The sequence below is a fragment of the Lolium rigidum genome, chromosome 1 (genome assembly GCF_022539505.1).
Source record: "Lolium rigidum isolate FL_2022 chromosome 1, APGP_CSIRO_Lrig_0.1, whole genome shotgun sequence".
NCBI classification, from domain to species: domain Eukaryota; kingdom Viridiplantae; phylum Streptophyta; class Magnoliopsida; order Poales; family Poaceae; genus Lolium; species Lolium rigidum.
The window spans coordinates 307,428,546-307,444,155 of record NC_061508.1 but is presented as its reverse complement, the minus strand read 5'-3'; the positions used below and the strand labels follow the sequence as shown (position 1 = coordinate 307,444,155).

General features: G+C 44.9%; 1 long non-coding RNA gene across 8 annotated transcripts; it reads right to left on the bottom strand.

Annotated features, from left to right (window-relative positions):
* Nucleotides 1–11,445: 11,445 nt before the first annotated feature.
* LOC124684089 lies at nt 11,446–14,465 on the bottom strand. 8 transcript variants are annotated; one of them, XR_006996897.1, is made up of 5 exons: nt 13,865–14,465; nt 13,185–13,230; nt 12,979–13,054; nt 12,456–12,490; nt 11,446–11,781 (listed from the first exon to the last, which is right to left on the bottom strand). It is a non-coding gene; the product is annotated as an uncharacterized LOC124684089 (long non-coding RNA). The 8 variants fall into 8 exon arrangements; XR_006996898.1 differs by having other exon boundaries at nt 12,462–12,490; XR_006996894.1 differs by having other exon boundaries at nt 12,456–13,054.
* Nucleotides 14,466–15,610: the final 1,145 nt, after the last annotated feature.

Here is a 15,610-nt window from a genome sequence, read left to right as displayed (position 1 = left end):
TCCATCCACGTGGGCTGGCTGGGAGCTGGGGCTGATGCACCCTTTAGTCCTGGTTGGTCTGACCAACCGGGACTAAAGGGCTCTGCAAGTTTAGGGTTTAAACCCTAAATCTGGTTTTATTTTATTGTGTTTCCATTTCTTTTATATATTATTTTGTGTTTTATTTTAATTTTAAAGAAGTTTCAGTACACATATTCTACGTTAGTATATACACGTTACACATTGATACATATGAATATACAATTTCAAATAAGTTCGAAATTTCAAAAAAGAAGAATTCAAGAGAGGTCTCTTGACCATATATACAATTTCATACAACTGTTTAATTAAAATTTTGGCACTATTAGAAGTTCTTCGTCCTCGAAATACTGTTCCATTAGGATGGAGGATCTCCCTCATCAGAAATCCAGCAAATTCCTTTTGAATTGGTCGGAAGCGAGCTTCTGGATTAAGCTTCTCCCGCAAGTAATACACCCGCAAGTTGATATCGGCAGCCCTCTGCTCAGATGTGTATGTCCGGATGAACTCACAAACGTAGTATCCATATAGATTGGTCCCCTTTAACTGCCATGGAACATTAGCTAACCTTCTAAATGTTAGCAACTCTTTAAATTCACCGGTTAGATTCTTTATGAATCGTTTCCAAAACCTGCAGGGAAAAGATAATGAACAAAGGAGTTATTAATTACTTCATATCAGGAAATGAACGAAAGAGGCCGATATAGTGCGCAAATGATTGATAATAATTACTTTTGCAATATTGCTCTTATGTCGCACCAATGCTTTGGGTTCATATTCAGAGAGTCCATGATTTCAACTCTGGAGTTATCAACTTGAATTATTAGCAGAATCCAGTGGAACCTGCGGACACGTTACATGCAGAGTCATGCATAACTCATAGATTACACATAACATGGAGTAAAAAAAGAATGTGTACAAGATAGAAACACTCTCCCAAAATGGTTTGAGTATGCATATTGTTAGAGAAGAACATTGGGCCGCCAACCAAAGCCATGTATCATGGTGGAAGTTTCAGCTTGGACATTAATCCTCAAATCTCTTATGAGAATATTATCTGTTGTTGAATGCTTAAAGCATAAAAGAGGAGTCCATTATCTGTTTTCTATGTTGTCCCGGTATGGATGTCCTCAAGTTGAGATCTATCAAAATTGAGAAATCAAATGCGATCTATCTCCTTGGACCTTTGTACAAGTGGCATAGAGGTACCCGTTTGTGACACTTGGTTGAAACATATGTAATGCAATGATAATCCATGGAAGTCCGAGCTAATTAGGACAAGGTGCGGGCACTATTGGTATTCGATGCATGAGGCTTGCAACTTATAGGAGGTTTTATGCATAACACATATGAATTATTACTACCGTTGACAAAATTGTTTCCATGTTTTCAAAATAAAAAGCTCTAGCACATGAGTAATCCATGCTTCCCTCTGTGAAGGGCCTTTCTTTTACTTTATGTTGAGTCAGTTTACCTACTTCTTTCTATCTTAATAACAAATACTTGTGTCAACTGTGTGCATTGATTCTTACATGCTTGCTTATTGCACTCATCATATTAGTTTGTATTGACAATTATCCATGAGATATACATGTTGAAAGCAACTGCTGAAACTTAAATATTCCTTTGTGTTGCTTCAAAACCTTCTATTAAGAATCTATTGCTTTATGAGTTAACTCTTATGCAAGACTTTTTGAAGCTTGTCTTGAAAGTACTATTCATGAAAAATCTTTGCTATATGATTCAGTTGTTTAGTCATTATCTTTACCATTGCTTTGAATCACTTCATTCATCTCATATGCTTTACAATAGTATTGATCAAGATTATGATAGTAGCATTTCACTTCAGAAATTATCCTTGTTATCGTTTACCTACTCGAGGGCGAGTAGGAACTAAGCTTGGGGATGCTTGATACGTCTCAAACGTATCTATAATTTCTAAGCATTGAAACACCGTTACCAACAAGTTTTGTTACATGTTTTCTTGCTGCCATTTTTATTTCAGATTGCAATTACTACTTACAATCATCAATTATACTTGTATTTCACTATATCTTCGCCGAACTAGTGCACCTATACATCTGACAAGTGTATTAGGTGTGTTGGGGACACAAGAGACTTCTTGTATCTTAATTGCAGGGTTGCTTGAGAGGGATATCTTTGACCTCTACCTCCCTGAGTTCGATAAACCTTGGTTGATTCACTTAAGAGAAACTTGTTGCTGTTCTACAAACCTCTGCTCTTGGAGGCCCAACACTGTCTACAGGAATAGAAGCGTGCGTAGACATCAAGCTATTTTCTGGCGCCGTTGCCGGGGAGGTAAGGTAAAAGGTATTCACATCCTCCGACTACTAAGCTATTTCCTAGCATTATTGCCGGTGTGTGAGTGCTCGAAGCTATTTCCTTTAGATCCTGCAATTATATCTTTTTGTTTCTTGTTTTTATTTTCACTAGTTAGGCTTAATGGAAAACAACAAAAAATTAGAGATCTTTATGAACTTTATATTGAATTAGGACATGATGTGTTTGAAGAGAGAATTAAAAAACCCATGGAACTTTGTTTGCAAAATAGTTGTAGCAATGTTATTAGCATGAACTCTTTGAATACTATTATTGCTAATGCTATGGAAGAATTTAAGCTTGGGGAAGCTGGTTGTGATATTTTTAGTCCCCCAAGTTTTGAGGAGAAAATTTTCTTTGATGATACTTTGCCTCCCATTTATGATGATTATAATGATAGTGGTATTTTGGTGCCACCTACTATGGAGGATAAAGTTTATTATGATTATACCATGCCTGCAATTTATGATGATTACAATGATGGTTGTGATAGTTTTACTCCCACTATTACTAATAAAATTGATTATGCTTATGTGGAGAGTAATGATACTTTTATGCATGTGAATAAGAATGCTTTATGTGATAGTTATATTGTTGAGTTTGTTCATGATGCTACTGAAAGTTATTATGAGAGAGGGAAACATGATTATATGCATCTTAATAATATTAAGTTTCCCCTCTTTATGTTAAAAATCTTGAAGTTGCGCTTGTGTTGCCTTCCTATGCTTATTGCATTATGCTTACATGACTTGTTTATTTACAAGATTCCTTTTCATAGGAAGTGGGTTATACTTAAAAGTGTTTCTTATTTACTTTTGATGCTCTATTTTGCTTCAACTCTTACTTCCTGCGAGTGCATCATTAAAATTACTGAGCCCATCTTAATGGCTATAAAGAAAGCACTTCTTGGGAGATAACTCATGTTTTTATTTGTGCTGGAAGGAACAAGATTCCATGTCTTATTTTCCATGAGTGCATTATATTCTTCTTGCATCGCATCACGCCAATGAGGATCACTGAGAGCTGAGGTAAATTCCGAGGTTCTCCTGCAGAGGCAAGCATGCCATAGCGAACAGTGTCGTGAGTGTATTTTTCGGTTGTAGAATACCTTGTTGGAGACGTGTACGAGGTTGAGGAGGGGCAGCAGCAGCAGGCTGCACTGCTGAGGCTCCAGCAGGGGCACTGCTAGCAGCACTCGTGGGCGTGTGAGGCGAGGAAGGCGAGGCGCCACTGCAATGGGATTTTTGTGGTGGAGTGCTCCAGGTTTACAAGGTAAAGCGGTGTCGATCGTCACCTTCAAGGAAATGTTCCTCATTGGCTGATGCAGCTCACATTCTTTCATAATGTCATGTACATCGTCCACGGGGTAGCAAGGCTCCGGCGCACAATCGATCTTCGATGCATTAGCACCAGCTGGGGCCTCCTTGGATGCCACGCTGCTTCTATTCTTCTTATTCACTTGTGCATGCTCTTGACCATCGTATTTTTCTATTTGTGGAGTGATTTCTTAGGACATCTTCTGTCATGTGTATGCAAATCATCATAACTTGAGTGCTTATATTGAAGGAGATAATTTTGCCTCCAAAAGAAGTATTCTTGCACGAGACTCTTCTATGATAGTAATTATTATAAATTTTAAAGCTTTTAAATATCAAGTAAAAAATAAATGAAGTAATTTATATATAACAATGTGCTATATTAAATTGGCATGCAATTACTACAAAAAATGTTGCAGTCCAGGGTACATATGCTTGTATTTGGTGCTGTGAAAATGACATGGTACTCAAATGGCACGTGTGTGTGCACAATATATACAGTTCTCCGATAAATTCCATGGTACTTAAATCTCAGCTCTGTCGAATACGATGCTTCTGTTTGAAATATACTGCCAGCATGAGATTTAAAGAAGCGAAGGTAAAAAATAATAAGTTTTATTTGCTAGGCTAGCCGCGCCGTCGCCAAGCGTCCAAAGTCTTAAGTCGAGTCGCGAATATTCACGCGAGCGCACGCGCTGTGTGTGGTGCAACCATATGTGTGTTTCTAGCAATTTATATGGCTACAAGAACTCCCCTTATAAGTTGCTCAAAACTACTACCCATTGGCGATGTGGGACTAAAACTCTTCCTTTAGCTTGTTTGCTGCCAGGTTGTTCTATTTCCCGCTAGCCCTATGAACAACTTTCTATGCGTGCATTTGATTGGGCCTTAGGTAGGCGTTTTCGTATGAGCCTCTGGCTGCGCATGCCAGGCCCGCGCCATGCAGAATTTTGTACTGGGTTGTAGAATGGTGGCAGTTGGTCAAGGTATCGGTATTACCCATCCATGCAAATAGCCACCTATGCAAATATTTATATATTCTAGTGCTCTGCACTCCGCACACGAGGGGGAAAAAACAAACACATGTATCATAAATTATCATGGAAGAAAATACTTATATGATATCAGATCCGCACCTTTTGCTTCCTTGATAAGCAGTCCTTACACATGTTGTGGAGCATGGTCATGGCATGGTTGTTGAAATGCCGCTGGAACACTGGACGCCACATGGGACTCGGCAGGAACCGTCGCCGCGCCTAGGGCGCAAACGTGCACAGGATTGTTACTAATCTGATGGTAAAGGATGCACAAGATGCGGTCAGTCGTCGTAACCGATCACCATGTGCGTCATGGCAGCCGCTGCTCGATCACAACAGACTAAAAATGGTGTGAGCGAATATATCGACTATGTTCTATTTTCATGACACTCGCTAACTCACGGCTGCCTTATAACAAATCCTATTATCTAGACATCACATGCACTTGGCAGCTCAAACTTGAACCAAGCTCAAAGCAAGGGAATGTACGTACATGGATGTATCACCACCTTTGGCCGGGGGTTCCTTCGCTGCATGCAAAAAAAAAAGCCTAGTGCATGCGAAAGCGTCTCGGCAAACCAATATACGATGTATGAAAATAGATGTCTTATATTTTTGTAAATTTGGATGAATCTATACACTAAATAGTGTCTATATACATTCAAAATTTGATAAATCTAAGATTTCTATTTCTGGACAGAGGTAGTATTAAAGAAAGAAGTCCAAATAACCCTCTAAGTATTGGATTTGGGACAATAAACCCCCTCAAGTTTGGATTAGGGCATTTAAACCCCCTAACTTACCAGCCGAATCTCCCCCCCCCGACGGTGATAGCTATTTTGTTGAAGTGGTTTTATCCAGCAGCTATTCCAGCGTGGCACCATACAGACATTGAGCTATCTCGTCACCTTGCTCGACTTCAGCGGCAGCATGCGAGGCAGAAGATCGAGCTACTGAAGCAGACCATGGGCTTTCATCATCGACTAGTTCGGCCCCAACGATCGCCTTTTCATGGTGTCCTTCTCCGGGCATGCCACGACTCCTCTTGCGTATGACGAATGTTGGCAAGGTCGCGTCGACGAAGCTAACCGTGGGGTACATTTTCGCTGGATTTTGTGGCACAAACATTGGTGAGGGGCCCGTGTGGGCGCCCAGGTGTTCGCCGGCACAAAAACACGGTCGCGACGAAGGTCGGCGGTGCGTCGAAACACGTGCTGGAGAGGGTTCTCAGGGAGGGCGAGAGTGCGGTCACTGCGATCGCCGTGTCATCCGAGGACCGCGCGTCGTGTACGTCGGCTCGTCGGACGGGATGGTCACCTACTGGAACTGGATCGACCGAGTGGCGAGATACGGCGGTGTGCTCAGGGGGCACAAGATGGCGGTTATGTGCCTCGCGGTCGCCGAGAACATCGTCGTGAGCGGCTCGGCCGATCGGACACTCTGCGTCTAGCGGCGCGACGGGGCAGAGCACGTCAGCCTCGCCGTGCTAGCCGGGCACACCGGACCGTGAAGTGCGTCGCCATGGACGAGGAGGAGGTGGTCGGTTCGAGCGCCGATCGGCGGTTCATGGTGTACAGCGGAAGCCTCGACAGGTCGATCAAGGTGTGGTGGCGGCTGTCAGATGCGGACGCGCGCGAACCAGCGCTGGCGACAGAGCGAACGGTAGCAGCACCGCCGCAGCCGTCGGACGATTGTAGAAGTCGGCCGTCTCCGGCGCTGTATGCCTTCTTCGGCGCCGACCACGACGCGGCGGTGACGCACGCCATCGTAGAGACCACGGATGGCAGGATTCTCCTTCATCCAGAACCAGGTGGCGATCCAGGATCCGTTCACGCCATGCATAAGCTGGCGGGCTCCTCTCCGTGGCTGTGCAGGAGGTCCGCAACAGCGTCACGTGCCTGAACCAGGGCGTACGCATCCAACAGGTAAACTATGGCTGCTACGCCAGCCAGTGGGAGAGGAGGGCTCTGCTGCCGACCATGCGGCGAGGCGTTCCAGAGGAGCTGCAAGACCTTAGCGCCCGCGTCGGCGACCGGCGGTAGTACCAGCAGACGAGGCGCCTGCTGGCCGGCATGAGCTCGCATGCGCAGCAGCGCACCTCGGTGACCTCCTCCACTGGCAAGGCTCCTCGGGTGTACCTCACTCGCAAGATGGACGATATGGTAGAGATGCCGCGTGAGCAGAGCAGGAAGTGCCAGCGGTCAGATGGCCAGCTTTCGAAACAACAATCAGAGGAGGAGATGGTGGAGACGTCGCCTGAGCATAGCAAGATGCCACGCTGGAATAGCTGCCTCACGTGGCTAAAACCACTTCCCACGTGGACCAAAACCGCTAGCAAAACAGGCCGGAGGGGGTAATTTGACTGGTTTTTTATAGTTTTTAGATAAAAACAAGTTTTTGATAGTTAGGGGGTTAAGTGCCCCAATCCAAACTTGCGGGGTTTCCTGTATTAAACAAACTGACCAGGTGCTTGCGGCCCTGGCTTGTCAGTGCCCCTCACAGCGGCGGTCAACATTGTTTAGCGGCCAACTAAAAGAGGAAACATCGCCATTATTTGAGGAATGGCGCCGCTGCCACTCCGACCGCGATGAGACCCGACGATGCGGATTCCAAACCAAGCGACGACATGACTTCCTACGCCGCCCGCACTTCCCCCACTTCTTGCACCGCCAGAAGCTCCTTTCTCTAGAAAGAAAAACAAATATCAACAGTATCCAATGGGAAACAACGATGAGGTGGGAGGCAGCGACGCCCCATGGTGGGGGACATGGCCACACACTCTCAACAAGGGGCTGGTTAAGCTCGCCAAGCTCGGACTGTCGGCTCCCCAGGTGGTGGAGGTATCAGTGCCGACGGGTATGCCATCCTATCGCCCCCCACCGGCCACGAACTAGCGTTGCTGATCGCCAGCCTCTGCAACAACGTAACCCCTAAATGACAGTACGGATGCACACACCCTAATGACTGTTTATTATAACATGATTATATTCCATGAAGTTGCTGGAGTCGGACCGAATTGGGTGTACAAACTTATGGTCTTTATACATCTCAAGATGGTGAATTTCTTGCAAGAAATACATCTCAAGTTGATTGTATATAGCAAGTTATTCGACGCATAGAATACTGACCAGAGCAGATCCCGATAGTAGGCTGACCCGAAAATACTGGAACAGGTCTCATACGATGGCTCATATGATGCCACAACATAAAGGTATCAATGCCAAGGTGTACTATTAGTTACTTTGATTTGATTGTATTTTCCCATTTAATCTATGTTGCATTGTTTCTTTGGGGACCACCATTGTGCTAGGAAACAATATGAAATCGGGTTGACATGTTTATATATTTTTATCGAAATATATGAATATGTAACACAATTTTAAAGTTAACCAAATATACTTGAAAATAATGTGATGAATTAAAAAATGTACTCCCTCTGATTCATATTAATTGACTCAACTTTATCTAGATAGATTTATCTAGTCAACAAATGCATCTAGATATATCTGTATCTACATAAAGTTGAGTCAATTAATTGATCCAAATTAATTTGTCTTATTTGAAGACCACTTACTGATCTTCAATTCGATCGGACGTTATTTTATGTCATTTTGGGTAAATTTTATTCTCGCGCATATTTGTTATCATCAAATCGTCAGTATATATAGAAGCGCCATGCGTATTTCATAATTTAAAACACAAAAAGTTTGTAATAAACAAATTGGGTTCAACATGATCAAAGTGGGGCCTAGCTTGTTCGAACCTTAAAGTTTGATGGTGTTTTATTTTCGGATAAACATAAAAGTACAAGACGTGGAAACCCTAGCTTCCTGACACCACCGAAAACCTTCCCTAGAACTTCCTCACGTGTGGCAGTTGTGCCTATCATTTCATGTGAACTATAAGCCAGTGGTACGCCTATAGACTCATATTCCATGCTTCATGGGAGATTTACAATGCCGTAATAATCTCCCCAGTCGGACCCCGTATGAAAAAAACCTAGCGCATATAGGTCACCCGTGAAATTTCGGGCGGCAAATGACAAGGTGGAAATGCATGTCCCATGCAGATAGTATGTGTGCTGAGGCCTATGCAGAGTATGGCTAGGGGACCATCCATGAAGACACATTAGGCTCAGTGAACTGCCGTGGCGGGAAAGGTACCCAACGTTTTGGCAGGAAAACGTTGTGTCTCAAAGTTGGGCGGGAAAATGGCTCTGTCGAGAACAATACGCCAAACTTTTGGCGGGAAAATAACGCGTATCAAAGTTGGGTGGAAAAGTGGTCGGGTCGCGAATGGTACGCCAAAGTTTTTGCGGGAAAATATCGTGTCCCAAAGTAGGGCGGAAAAGTGGCCTGATCGGGAACGGTACGCCAAAGTATTGGCGGGAAAACGCCTAGTCTCAAATTTGGACGGGAAAGTGGCACATGCGGAAATGACACCAAAATTTGGGTGGGAAAACATAGTGTCTCAAAGTTGGGAGGGGGAGGGAAAGTGGCCGGTGTGGGAACGACTGGCCAAATTTTGGCGGGAAAATGCCGTGTCTCAAAGATGGGCGGGAAAGTTGCTAGATCAGAACTGTACGCCATAGCTAGGTCAGGAACGGTGCGCCAAAGTTTTTGCTGGAAAACGTCATGTCTCAGTGTAGGGATGGAAAGTGGCCGGTGGTGGAACGGTACGCCAAAATTTTGGCGGGAAAACGTCGTGTCTGAAAGTTGGGCGGGAAAGTGGCCAGGTGGGAAAAATACGCCAAATTATTGGCGGGAAAACATCGTGTCTCAAAGTGGGGCGGGAAAGTGGCTACGTCGAGAATAGTACGCCAAAATTTTGGCGGGAAAATATCGTGTCTCAAAATTGGGCCAGAAAGTGGTCGGGCCGTGAACAATACGCCAATGTTTTGGCGGGAAATGTCATGTCTCAAAGTTACGCGGGAAAGTGGCCTGGTCGAGAAGGGTACGCCAAAATTTTGGCGGGAAAATGTCATGTCTCAAAGTATGACGGAAAAGTGGTCGGGTCGGGAACAGTACGCCATAGTATTGGCGGGAAAACGTTGGCTCCACGATTTAACACCTCGAGAGATTTCGTTTGCACTACCGTGAAGTCAGACCCTAGGATCCATCGAAAAACTCTCTGGTCCCAAAAAAGCCCTCCTCGGCCTCCGAAACTGGCCTGGAAGTTTGGCCACACCAAAAAAGTGCCCGGATTTTTTCCTCGAGATTTTCGAGCCTATTTACGTCCCGACGAGTATGCTACGTCACGTACTTCCACGCGCCCTCTCGTCCCATCGTTCTTAACATTACCTATCATTCCATGTGACCTCCATGCGGGTAGGCACGCGACGACGTAATACGCATAAAAATTGGCGGCGTGGCACCGGGCGTTCCACGCGCCGCCTCTCTGCAACGCCTACTCGGAGATCATGTTCACCGCATGGAGAGAGCGGGTACTAACCATTCGATCCGCTAACCTTGGCCCACGCGCCCTTTGCCTATCCGCGGAGGTGCCGACTCGCCGCATTCCCGCGCGCCCTTTTCGAGTCAACGGACGTTCGAATCGGGCCCGTCATCTCGCGGCTGCCGGCCTGTCCGGAGATTCACCGCGCTCTCTAGCGCCCCGCTTTGGGAGGCCACGACGCCGCCACTAGGTTCCGATGCTTCTGCCGCCCAAATTTGCGTACCGGCGGCTTCGCCCGCCCAGCTTACCGTAACGGCAGCTTTTCCCCGCCTAAATTTGCTCAACAGGGGCTTTTCCCACCGCCCAGTTTAGCGTGCCGGTGGCTTTTCCCGCCCGAATTTCGGCACCTACGTACTCGGTGGGCCTACCCGTCCTACTTCTTTGTACCATGATTTCATGTGTCCATACCACTTTTGGCGACGCCGTATCCGTCGCATACGAGCTCAGAATCAGGCGTGTGACCAATCGACGGAACCGTCTCGAGAAGTTGGCTTCTCCTTCACAGTTAGTATTTCTTCCACAAAAGACGATCATCACTATTGAGGAAGCTAGCTGCCCCTTTTGACTAGTGGACATCTTATCAAAACACGAAACAGCAGCTTTGGTTTTGATTTGGTTTGTTTCTGCAGGAGCAACTAAGCAACTGAAACACTAGATTCAATCCATGCATATTTGTCAAAACTGTTAGCTGAAGATCATCGTCAGGCAATGCATGCGAGAGTGGTTGTTCTGAGCACCATGTTAGGTGGACACCGCCCATACAGTGAGTAATAATCTGCAATAAGCGATGGTGTATGCACTTTGTAAGATTGAATTATTTTTACAGCATGTAGTGCCCCCAATCTTTGCATGTGGAAATAGTATAACATGTCAAATAATCTCGCACTTCTTTTCTGTTGAGACATCATACAGAATGGTGCGTACATGTGCATTTCATTGCGCAAAGTTTAAATTCACTCATGTGACAGATCCCCCATCGATCAGAACACGTTGCTTATTTCTCTGTGTCAGCTGAGAATGGAGGAGATTAAGTCGATTCCCTCACAGTTGTATTTCTCCACGCCATTCTTGCACCATCTCTCCCTGTAAGGTGGGAAAGCCAACACTCACGCTTGACTTTATCGAGCGGGAATGGTACAAGCACGATCCAGAAAAGCAAATGCTAGCTCGTGCGTATCCCTATGTGACCCTACTGGAGCTCACCTACCTGTATCGAAATGCATTTCTTTTGATATATTCTCGTTGTGCAGTTTACAGGAGCCCAAAGAATAACCAGCACGTCACAGATTGTATTCTTTACCAAAACAGGTGCATAGAGCACTAACGTGACATTCATACAGAGAAGCCTACCTCCATCAAGAGTTCAACCAAACAGAAATAATATTACAACTCCAGGCCCTCTAAAGCACTCCGAAGCAGAAATGGTCGCGTAGACCAGTCGGCGAGGCTGTTCAGAGCAGATTACATAGATACACAAAGTGAAAGGATCAACCCAGATCCTTCCTTTCTAAACATCACACGGCAGCAACAGTGGGGTAAAGGTCCAAATTCATGTATGAGAGCATGGAAAGCTCTCAATGGAGACATCAGTATCCTACGCTCACAGGCTTCTAAACCTTGCAAGTAAGAAACATCATATATCAGTAACAGAAATAAAATGCAGAAGCATTGTGAATTAAATCAGTACCACAAGAAGTGAGCTCAAAGCATGATACAAATAGCAGCTGAATCCATAGTACAGTATTAAAAAATCATCTAGATAATCCTACGTATATTTGCATGAGAAAAAAAGGGTATTTGAGCGCACAACAATAGCAGTTGAATTCAAAAGACGCTGCATATGCATGAGATGTAGAGACAAGAAATGAACACACCAAAGCCCAACTAGCTCAGCCAAAACAGTTACTTGGATTCATAGACCAGTACGTTGGTTCGATGGTCTATAAAGGAGAAGCCTGCCTCTAGATGTTAATCAAAGAAGAAATGGGACAGGAAAAAGTACTACCAAAGTCCATGTGTAACCAGACTGCTGCCATTCAAGACCAGCAGCAAACAAAAGAGCATGTGGACATTGGCCAATTCGGATCAGGGGATTTACCCAAGCAAATAATGCAAGGACTGGGATGAGAGGTGGGCCAAAACTGAAACACTGGTACGCTATTTCATCTGAATGCTTAATCATCTTAAGTCTTAACTAGAGTGGTGTTGCTTTTATTATCACATTAATGCATCTGAACAAGGGCTAGCTCCTGGAGCCAGATGAATAAACAGAGGAAGAAACAATCCTTACACTTACTCCATCATCGGTGAGACGCAAAAGCTCCGCTAATTGAAGGCCAGAAAAGAAAATGATTTAATAGCTAAAGATGACGAATTCAGAACAATATAAGACTTACACGCAAACCAACATTATATAAGTATAATGATGGTACTAGTATGACCAAAGTAGCTCGTTTTTAACACACAATTAGCAGCTGGGTAATTCAAATTTAGCGACTGCAGTCATGCTAAAACCTGAAACTGAAATCTAAAGCAGAGCCTCACACTATTTATAGCTCAAAGCAGACTTTTTAAAGACCATCTACTCTTGTCAGGTTACCAACTGCAGAACATTACTCTCCTTCAGTAGTCTAAACCTGAATATATCAAAGCATGACTCTTTTAGTACAATATGATGTCAACTAATTTTTAGCCAGTGTACACGCAAGAAGAACACCAGCAGGTGTTCAATTCTGGAAAAGATGCAGACAACACAATGAAAATTCAAGCCATTGGTCAACTTGGGTTTCAAAACAAGAAAGAAGTTCATCAACCTGAGTAATGTTCTTGACGCTCAACATGAGAGCGGACAGAGGCCCCATGTTGAACTCCTCCTCCCTTCTTTACATGCTGCCAGAACAGAGATAACAGCCAATATTTAGAACCACGTCACTAATTAGAAGTACAGAAAAGCTAGCTGAGACAAGGCCAAGCTCATGAAGCCAGACGAATAAACGGGGGAGGGAGAATCGATGCTTACATTGGCAGCCGCTTACTCATGTCATCTGTGAGACGCGAAAGCTCCGCTAATTAAAGGCCAGAAAAGAAAAAGATTTAATAGCTAAAGATAAAGAATTCAGAACAACATAAGGGCTCCTTTGATTCAAAGGATTTGCATAGGAATTGTGTAGGATTTGGTTCCTATGGGAAAATTTCCTATACATGTTGTTTGATTCATAGGAACATAGCCTATAGGAAAAATTCCTATAGGAATCTTGTAGTGTAATTCCTATAGGAAAAAAGCATTAGCTCATACCTGATGGAAAAATTCCTTTGCTACAATCAAACAAACTTCATCTTCCTATAGGATTCAAGTAGACATGTCATTCCAATCCTATACCTTTCCTATTCCTATGTTTTTCCTATCCTTCAAATCAAAGGAGCCCTAAGACTTGAACTCAAACCAACATCATACAAGTACTGATGGTACTAGCTATGCATGCCCAGTAGCACCAGATTAAAGATACACTTGCAGCCAACGCCAGCACATAGAAAACATGGGTATTTACTTAACGCCCAATTGACAACATCATTCACAAACTGAGCATAACTATGACCAAAGTAGCTCATATTTAACACCCGATTAGTGGCTGGGTAATTCGAATTTAGCTACTGCAATAACATTAAAACCGAAAGCTGAAATCTAAAGCAGAGCCTCACATTATTTATAGCTCAAAGCAGACTTTTTAAAGACCCTCCACTCTTGTCAGGTTACCAACTGCAGAGCAAGACCCTCCTTGAGTACAGTCTAAACCTGAAGCTCTCAATTATACCTCTCTCTCTTGCCAAGACTTGCAAAGTCAACTGAACCCCTTTCTGTGATTTTTACATGCACATGAAACTGCACAGTATATAGACAATCATACCAACAAGTAAATATTAGCTTCAGCCAACAAAAGATTTAACACATGTCTACTGGATTTAGTACTAGATTTCAGAGTTAATATTAGCTTCAGCCATATACTTCCTTACTTAAGAGATGACAACGTCTGTGCTAAATTTAGTAGTACATCATACAAGTAAACATGTGATTTAGCCAATATAAGATTTTATCCTAACAGGTAGTTAAACAAAAAGATATGCAGATTCTCATGCCAAAAGACCCCACGCTGGAGCTAAAACAGACAGTTCAGTTTTCTCAATTTATTAAGCATTCACTCAGACCAAAACAGCTTGCAATCGAACTAACAAAAACTTATGTGTCAGAGAGCAAACAAACTAACAATCAGATTGACGATTGAACCATGGAGAGACAGAAGGAGCACACACTTGCATAGTAGGTTGTAGCCAAAGCAGGCTACGAATATGGTTCCGTGGTTATGGTGTTGAGCCCAACACCACCGTCACATGACAGCAGCCTAACAATTGGGGACGCGGCAGCTCCGATGCCTTGGCCGACAGCACCAAGTGTAACACATGGCTGCAGATCTCTCCTTCTGGTCCGGGTCGGGCATGTCGAGGTCGTCATAAAAATTGCGCATCATTGATGTCTACGCACAGATGCCACTCCAGACAACTTGCCTCTCCTTGCACCAGCAAGGCAGACTTGGTTTCCTTCTCCTCCCTCTAAGCAGATCAGCTTCACTTCTAAGCTCAACCTGGCACAAGACAGAACAAATACATTTGCGTGAGCAGCAGTAGTAGTGGTGAAAAAGACAACTTGAAGGAGGCGGAGGAGGAGGGACTGACCGGAGAACTGGAGGTGGGTCGACGGCATGGTAGAAGAAGCCTTCGGTGTCTGGTCGGGAATGCCCAGGTCGTGGTCACCACTGCGTGGTCGCCGTTTGTCCACGGACATCCGCAGCAGCTTCGGAGGAGTGCTTCTCCTTGGCATTGCCGGCGAGCACACACTAGGGGAGCTAGGCCGGCCTTAGTTTCCTCCTCATTTTCTGCAGGGCATACGGCCTTGAGCACGAGGAATCGATGATTGGAGGAGGGGAGGTGAGCAGATCGAGATGTTACCGTTCTCGGTGAGGTTGGTCGGAGGCCGTGGATGGAGGTGCTCCTCCTGGTCGGGCATGTCCAGGTCGTGGCCACCAGTGCGTGGTCGTCCTTGTCCACGAACAGCCACAGCAGCTTGGCTTCTCCTTGGGCGTGCCGGCGACGGCGAGCATACAGGGGAAGGAGCAAAGGGAGGTCGGCCTGGGTCTCATCCTCATTTTCTGCAGGGCATACGACCTTGAGCAAGATGAAATCGATGATTGGAGGAGGAGGGGAGGGGAGGAGATCGAGATCGAGATCGAGATCTTACCGCTCGGACGCGGTGGAGGTGCTCCAGAGCAGGCTTGAGCCTTTGCCGCTGCTGTTTGGACGCCCTGCCGTCGCCCACGGTTGTCGCAGCTGCAGACGCTCCGGATGGGGGCCGGAGTTTCTTGCCGCCGGACCAGCAGCCGCACCTCTGCGGTT